A 7231-nucleotide genomic window follows, 5' to 3' on the forward strand; every position below is an offset into this window, starting at 1 on the left:
AGAACTTGAGATACCCACTGTACTACTACGAGGAGGTACTGAATTAGAAGTATAACAGTGAGAAGTTATTTAGAACCTCTGTAGCATCAAATATTTTAAAAAGATAACATATGTTGCTAATGTCCCACCAGTAAGGTACAAGATAAACATCAGCTCTTTGTAGACAACTGCCTGACAATAGGTGAGACAGAAATGACTGAATAATCTTGGTCCCAACTCAGCTGTCTCTTTAAGAAATGGAGGAAACCCATACTCTGTTACGGAGAAGAATAGAAGATTTCAAGCACTGATTCACTCCAAACCACAAAAAACACGCTGACAAGGTTCAGCACAAGCATTTCGAACCCTGCTCACTGGGCCCGTTGCAACTCCAGCTGTGTAGACATGCTTGGCAGCAGTGGCCAGCTACCCACATGCTGGTTCAGCTCTACAACTCAGGCTTGGGGTTAGATTATTCTCTGCACAAATTACAAAGATTCGTGACGTTTTCAACATGGCATCACCGAAGCGGATTAGTGGCCAGCATCCTCAAAATATACAAGGAAATAATCTTTTCTGCTCCCTTGTTGACATGTGCTGTAACTCACCCACACATCTGACACAGATAAAGCAGCTCATCAGGTTTCCAGGAGACACGGGTGACACGGGGCCATATGTGAATATTTTAGAGTCACTGCAAAGATAATGGCCTATATGGCATTCTTCTCCATTTTCCACAAGGTGCAGATCTTCATATTCACCATCATGGAAACAGGCCATTAAAACCACCCCAAAAGGACAGCTGCTCTTTTTCTGCTATCTGGAAGCCATCAGCTTCACAAATGGTTGCATGCCTCTGTAGTAGGAAAAATCTTATCCCAGCCAAAAACTTATTATCCAATTTCAAATGAATTTATATTACCATGACCTAATAGCTTCACTTACAGGGAAACAAACAACCACCCTCCTACACAAGAGCCTGATAGCATCAATGTTTTCCTAACCAGTCAAAAGGCTTCCTTCTGTCTTCTAGTCTTTATAATGGCTTTCCACTTTCTCAGATCTTCCGGGTTATTGACATGCTTTTCATTAAAGTATGCAATTGTAATCAGGTTTATCTATTCATCTTTGTTTTCAAAAACTGGAGAGCAGGTCAAAGACTGACCTTTCTCCTGTAGCCTTGGATGGGCTAAGGTGTTTTGCTTTTTTGATAGGAAAAAAAAATCTGACCTTGTTCTTACCTTAAAAAAAAAATCACTATAGCAAAAGTTCTGAAATATTGTCTGGCTATTCACTAAATCTTTAGAACACTGTAATAATTAGACAAGGTTATATATTACATGATAATTTTAACATGCATCCACACAGGATTCTTGATTCTTTATAACATATGCCCAGATGTGATGTGTGACAGTGAAGTTTAATACTCAAACTGTTCAATATTTTCTTGCTAGTTTACTCAGAGCTTTGCCTGACATATTTATAAATTGTGATCAAAAGCATTTCAGCTACCTGAAAAGAAATTGAAAAAGAAGTAGAAACTTGTCTGTTCAATTGTGGAAGAAAAATCCATCTTTTTTTGTAAAAAGCTTCTTGAACAGATGAAATAGCTGAGGGTGGAACATATCATTTGTTTTGGAAAAACTTCTTACTGATGAGCTATGTTGCTCAGATTTGGCTGATTTAAATGAGCACTTGAAAATATCAATACATACATTTCATTTTCTGCTGAGATCATTTGGTGCCTTTCTGAAAGACAGTATCTTACACATGATGTGTGTCAGCAGGCACATGTAATGTTACCAGCTTTTTAAAATAATTTTAAGCAGGCTTTTACGGACTGTAGTCCAGATAGAAAACAGAGGGACAGAAAATTAATTTTAAAGTTGTATCAGTGTATCAGTGGTGGGGGTGGAGGCTCTTTTATTTATTTCTTTTTAATTTAATAATCTCAGTTTGAAACACTGAAAAAATAAAATGCTGAGTTTAAAATCATAGGGATTTAGTTTATGAATAAAGCCAAATAAAATCAAGCAAACTAAATAGGACTAAGGTTTTTTAAAAAGTTATTTTCTTTCTTGTTCCTTTTATTTTCTACATTTTTTTTCTCCTGGTTTCCTCTTAGCTAATTATTCTTAGCTTTCCTCCACTATCACTCAGGTGAACAGTTCTGCAGTAGAATTAAATAATCACTGTATTCATTGTTAGCTTGATTTAAGTCAAGACAAAGTCCTGTTGAAAGTCCACTTACCTATGGGATTCATTTTAATGGAAATGGATTGATATATATATATATCAATATATATATCCTATATATATATACACATATATGCATATATATATGTGTGTGTGTGTATATAGGATATATTTAGGATATAATCTGTCTTGTTGGGAGTTTTGTCATTTTTAGATTGTTTCCTTTATTTAGTGCCCATGTAAAAATCAATGCCATGTAAAAACACAAATCCAAGTATAAGCGTCAATCTAAATTGAACCAAAACCACTGCAAGACTTTTCATTGCCTTTGACAGGTATTGAGATAGGCCTATCACTAGAAAAGTAGTATCTTCATTAACCGCCTTCTATTTCGAAAAAAAAAACAATCAATGTTTTATTTCAGTGAAAGACACTTTGTGCTCTTCTGAACACTGAAAGTTTACAGATGAAAATGGCAGTTGGAAAGTCAACTTCTTGAACGTTGACCATGAAACACTACACAACGTTTGTGGCTTCCTTTCAGCCATGGAAGACATCTATCATTTGAATTTAACCGACCTTGAAGCTTACTGGTGGAGATGAAGCTTCACCTGTTTAAAGCCTGTTTAAAAGACTCAAATAAATGTGTTTTTTAAAGTGCATCTCCCTTTTTAATTTCCCACTGTTCTTTTCAGTTGAGAAGCACGCGGTCTGCACCCAAAGGGATTTCTACGTCTAGCTTTCATGCTTTTTGTTGCTACATGGCAGTGACCGCTAGATTGGCAAATAGAATAATTGCCTTTGAGAGATTTCTTTAAGGATGTTAAGAGCATGAACCTCGTTCTTTTTAAGAACCTTCTTAAATAAATGCTTCAAAACAAAGTCAACTATTGATCCAATCCTTTGAATAAAAAGTTCTCCCCGTTTGACAATAGGATTTGCTACTGAAGAGAAAATGTACATTAATCTTTCTAGTTTATTGTCTTTAGTTGACAAAGGTAGAATTACAGAGTTGCTGCACAAAGAAAGATTTGTACCCTCTGTTTGAAATGGCAAATACATAAATTCATACATTCTACATAAATTCATTGACTGACTAAGGATAAAAGCAATCTTCACACCCTCAGTCTTGTCAGCCGAAGAGAAACTGGGATATAATTTATGCTTTATTGCCTAGCAATATTGTTAAATAACTGTTTATTCTCCCGGCACATTTGCAATTTCCTTGTTTGTGTCTTGTAGGGCTGCGAACAACTTTTCCCCCTGGAAGTGAAAAAAAAAAGAGCAGTCGAAACGCTCATTCACTGCCAGGGAGGAACGCGGGGAGGGGGACCAGCCCGACCGCAGTATGGGGAAGAGTTGGTACCAACTTGGCGTCTCCCACAGCGCTGCCAGGGCGACCGCCGCTTCCCAAGGGGGCGGGAGGGGAGCGGGGACGCGGAGGCCGCTGCGGCAGGTGGAAGGGCCGCGGGCGACACGAAGGCGGCCCCGCCGAGGCCAGGGCGCGCAGCGAGAGGCGGCGGGAGGGAGCGCAGCGGGGCCCCGCCGCGCTCGCCGTGGCCGTGGCCGTGGCGGCGGAGGGGAGCGGAGCGGAGCGGAGCCTCCCCGCCCGCGCGCAGCTCCCGGCCGCCGCCTCCCCGCCCGCCTCCGCGCCCGCCTCCCCGCTGCGCGCCCGCCCCCGCGCCCGGCACGCGGGCAGCGGGCGCTGCCGCCGGCCGCAGAGCAGCGGCGGCCACGCTGCGCGCCGCGGAACCGCCTCGGAGGAGGCGCGCGGGGAGGAGAGGCCGGGGGGAGGGAGGGAGGGAGGGGAAGGGGAAGGCGAGAGAGGGAAGGGGGGAGTGTGTGTGGCGGCGGGGGGGGGGGGGGTTGAAATCAAATAAATAAATAACCTCCGCACCAATAAGAGAGGCAGCGGCTGCCGAGCAGGCTGCGATCGCATGGGAGAGGTCCCTTCCTGGGCTCTATTTGTTTGTTTGCGGCCGGAGCGGCAAAGTTCAGAGCCGAACGTGTTGCTTCGCGGCGGCTCCCCCCGCGGCGCGGGCGGGGGGCGGCTGCAGCGCCCGCTCCGCGCCGCTCTGACCGGGGAGCGGAGCTCCCGCCTGCCCGCCTCGCCTCCGCCGCTGCGGGAGACGCTGCGCGCAGGTAAGTGGCTCCGTCGTGCGGTGCCGCCGCCGCTCCCGTCACTGCGGGCGCTGCGCGCTGGTCAAACTTTGCCTCCTCTCGGCTGCGCCTGGCGGGAGGGCAGCGCGGGGGGCAGCGGGTTTTGCGCAGAGGGCGGCGGCGGCGGTGGCGGGGAGTGTCCCGGCTCTGCGGAGCGCGGCTCAGCGCCCGCGGGAGCTCCGCGCAACAGGCAGCGTCCGGCGCAGGGAGGCAGCGCCTGGCGGCAGCTGCGCCCGGCTGCGGCGTCCCTCAGCGGAGCGGCTGCCCCGCGTGCGCGCACGCACCTGCTGCGCGCGGGTTCGGGGCTTTTCCTTCGTTTTTTTGAAGAAACTTGTGGGTTCCGCGGCGGGATGGAGCCTCGCGGCGGGGCGGAGCGGGGCGCCCCCTGCGGAGGGCGGCGGGCAGGCCGGGCGCCGCGCGGCGCTGCGCGGGCGGGCGGCAGGTGGAGCCGCGCGGATGCCGCGGCGCAGGGAAGCGCGGGGCGCTGCTCCCGGTGCGTGTGCGAGGGGAGAGCGCGGCCGCCCCGGCGCCGCGTTAGCGCAGCGCGCAGCCCAGCCCCGGCCGCGCGGCTCCCGAGCACCGCGTGTCGCCGCGGAGCGCGGAGCGGGGGCACATGCTGAGGGAGCTCCGTCTCGACTGTCGCTCAATGTACCAACGCGTAATTGCCAGAATTGCTGAATAGCGGCTAGCTATTAAAAGATTATCCCGGCACTGCGCAGCTAGCGAGGAACAGACTGTACTAATTGGGTAGTTAATGACATTTAAATAGGCAGCCTTTCCTAAAATAGGGAGCCGCGCGCTTGCCAGGCGCGAGAACGCGCGGAAACTGCGCTGCCCTTGCAGCCCTCCTCAGGTGCCGCCCGGGCTCCTGCGGGAGCTGAACGCAGCCCAACGGCGTCGCGCGGCGCCCAAGCGCGGGGCGGGCACTTGGCACATTTCTGCGGTGAAATCCTCGTCCATCTTTCACTGGCATCGTTTGACTAGACCCATAATCGAACTTGAGTTTTATGGCATTTTATGCCACTTGCATAGATTAGCGATAGTTACAGTTTAGTGCTGCGCGGAGCGCGTCAGACAGGGTGTAATAATGTTCTCTGCGTCCTCCTCTAAGCAGCTAACACGTCGTATGTTTTCACAGCAATAACGTACTGAGTTAGCACTACTTTTCAATGGCAGTGATCTGCAATTCAGCGTCTCCGTGGTTCAGATTTATTTTGTAATCTCTCTTTATGCTCCAAGCCCCACTATATTTCTCATGTAACTTGAAAATGTTCCATGAGAAATTTGCACGGTAACTATGTAGACTTGTTGCATTTCATTTTAGAAGTTTTCTCAGTGTAACATGCAGTAAACTTGACATAAAAGAGCAACAAAAGGCAAACTTATGCCTGATTTTTTTTTCCACAAAGAACATGTATGCCACATTCTTCATCAAAAACGTGCATTGAAGGAAAATGCATGCCAGAAACTGAATTAAATTGTATGTCCTATTTATTTTGCTAAATCTAATATCCTAACTTAAGGACTACTGTAGGGACTAATGCTATTAATATTTTAATGCACATATGGGTTCCTTTATTTATTTGAACTTAGTCGTTGCATTTTGTATTCAAAACAGTTTCATTTTCAAGTTAACAACAATCAAAGAATCAACCCCCCAAACACTGGACTAAATAGATCTGAAAGGACTTGGACTGTGTGTCTCCCATACTCCTATGGAAGTCAGCGAAAATCCTGAGCTTCAGAAAACTTCCACTCAAATTGGTAAACCCAGCCTATTCTGTTCTTGTATCAGATACTGCAGTCCTCACAGGGGGTTATTTTGCGCTGGATCCCAGTCTTGCTCTGTTCACTATTACCGTACTCCACCCTTGGGTTCAATACTCTCTTATATTTGGCTACTTGCCACAGTATTTGAATAATTATTGTAAGTGTTGCTTATGTCTTCTGAATCAGAGTTTGACTCTGCTTTCTCAAATCAGGGATTGTAAGAAACAGAATAAAGGAGACGTTTTTTTTCTGAGCCCCCATAAAAATGTTAGCTTGAATGGAGTTTAATGTTAACGATGGATTTGCTCCAAAACCCAAAGTACGACTTTCCAAACAGCTGATAAATACAGAGCTGAATGTGTTATCAAAGATTTACAAAACACTGATGTCTTGACATCTGGATTTGCACGGTGCCTTTGATATAGCATGGAGTGTGAGAATATGTTGAATATGTTTTTTTGGAGAAAAAAGCAACAGAACAAAAATAGATCCAGAATGCTCTACGTTAAATACTCAGTTGTATAAAGCTGTTTTGAGGAATTCTGTTTGTATGCTTTCTATACTGTATTTTAATGACATTGGGCCAAGTTTTACAAGAAAATGATCTCTGCTTGAAAAAATCCTCCTCAGAAAACATGCAGATGCATTTCTTCCATATTATCTGCATATTTTTCTTACTCTGCCGTTTCCCACCTCTTTATCGGCAAATCCGTGCAAGAAGATTCCCCAATGTTACTACCCATATTTTTCTGTATTGCTTCCAAATTACACCACTCAAAATCTTTATTTCATCCCAACATTGCAACAGTAATATTAAACTTATGTCCTCACCAGGTTAAGAGTACCTTTCTGCTCTTAAATATTTTTAATAATGCTTTATAGCCAGTATATCTAGGAAAGTTGTATTTACTAGACTCACAGCTGAATTTTAAATTTCAATAGGATTTCAAAACTGGAGGGGAGGAGGAAATAAGTTCTTCAGACTGTGTAATAACCATATTGATAGTGCTGGCTTGGTGAGGGGATGTCAACGTCCGGCCACCCGCTTCTGATTATGTCATAACAGTGAAAGAGCCCGTGGCTGACCTGAAGCTTCAGCATACACTGCACGTCCTTCCAGGCTGAA

The 7231-nt window shown here is 45.9% G+C and overlaps 1 long non-coding RNA gene across 1 annotated transcript; it reads right to left on the reverse strand.

Annotated features, from left to right (window-relative positions):
- Window positions 1–3131: 3131 nt before the first annotated feature.
- Window positions 3132–4279, reverse strand: LOC148594694 (uncharacterized). Its single transcript, XR_015913374.1, has 2 exons — window positions 4073–4279; window positions 3132–3438 (listed from the first exon to the last, which is right to left on the reverse strand). It is a non-coding gene; the product is annotated as an uncharacterized LOC148594694 (long non-coding RNA).
- Between the last annotated feature and the right edge of the window lie 2952 nt (window positions 4280–7231).

The sequence above is a fragment of the Tinamus guttatus genome, unplaced genomic scaffold (assembly GCF_059628265.1).
Source record: "Tinamus guttatus ecotype Peru unplaced genomic scaffold, ASM5962826v1 Tinamus_guttatus_pri_ptg000213l, whole genome shotgun sequence".
Classification (NCBI taxonomy): Eukaryota; Metazoa; Chordata; class Aves; order Tinamiformes; family Tinamidae; genus Tinamus; species Tinamus guttatus.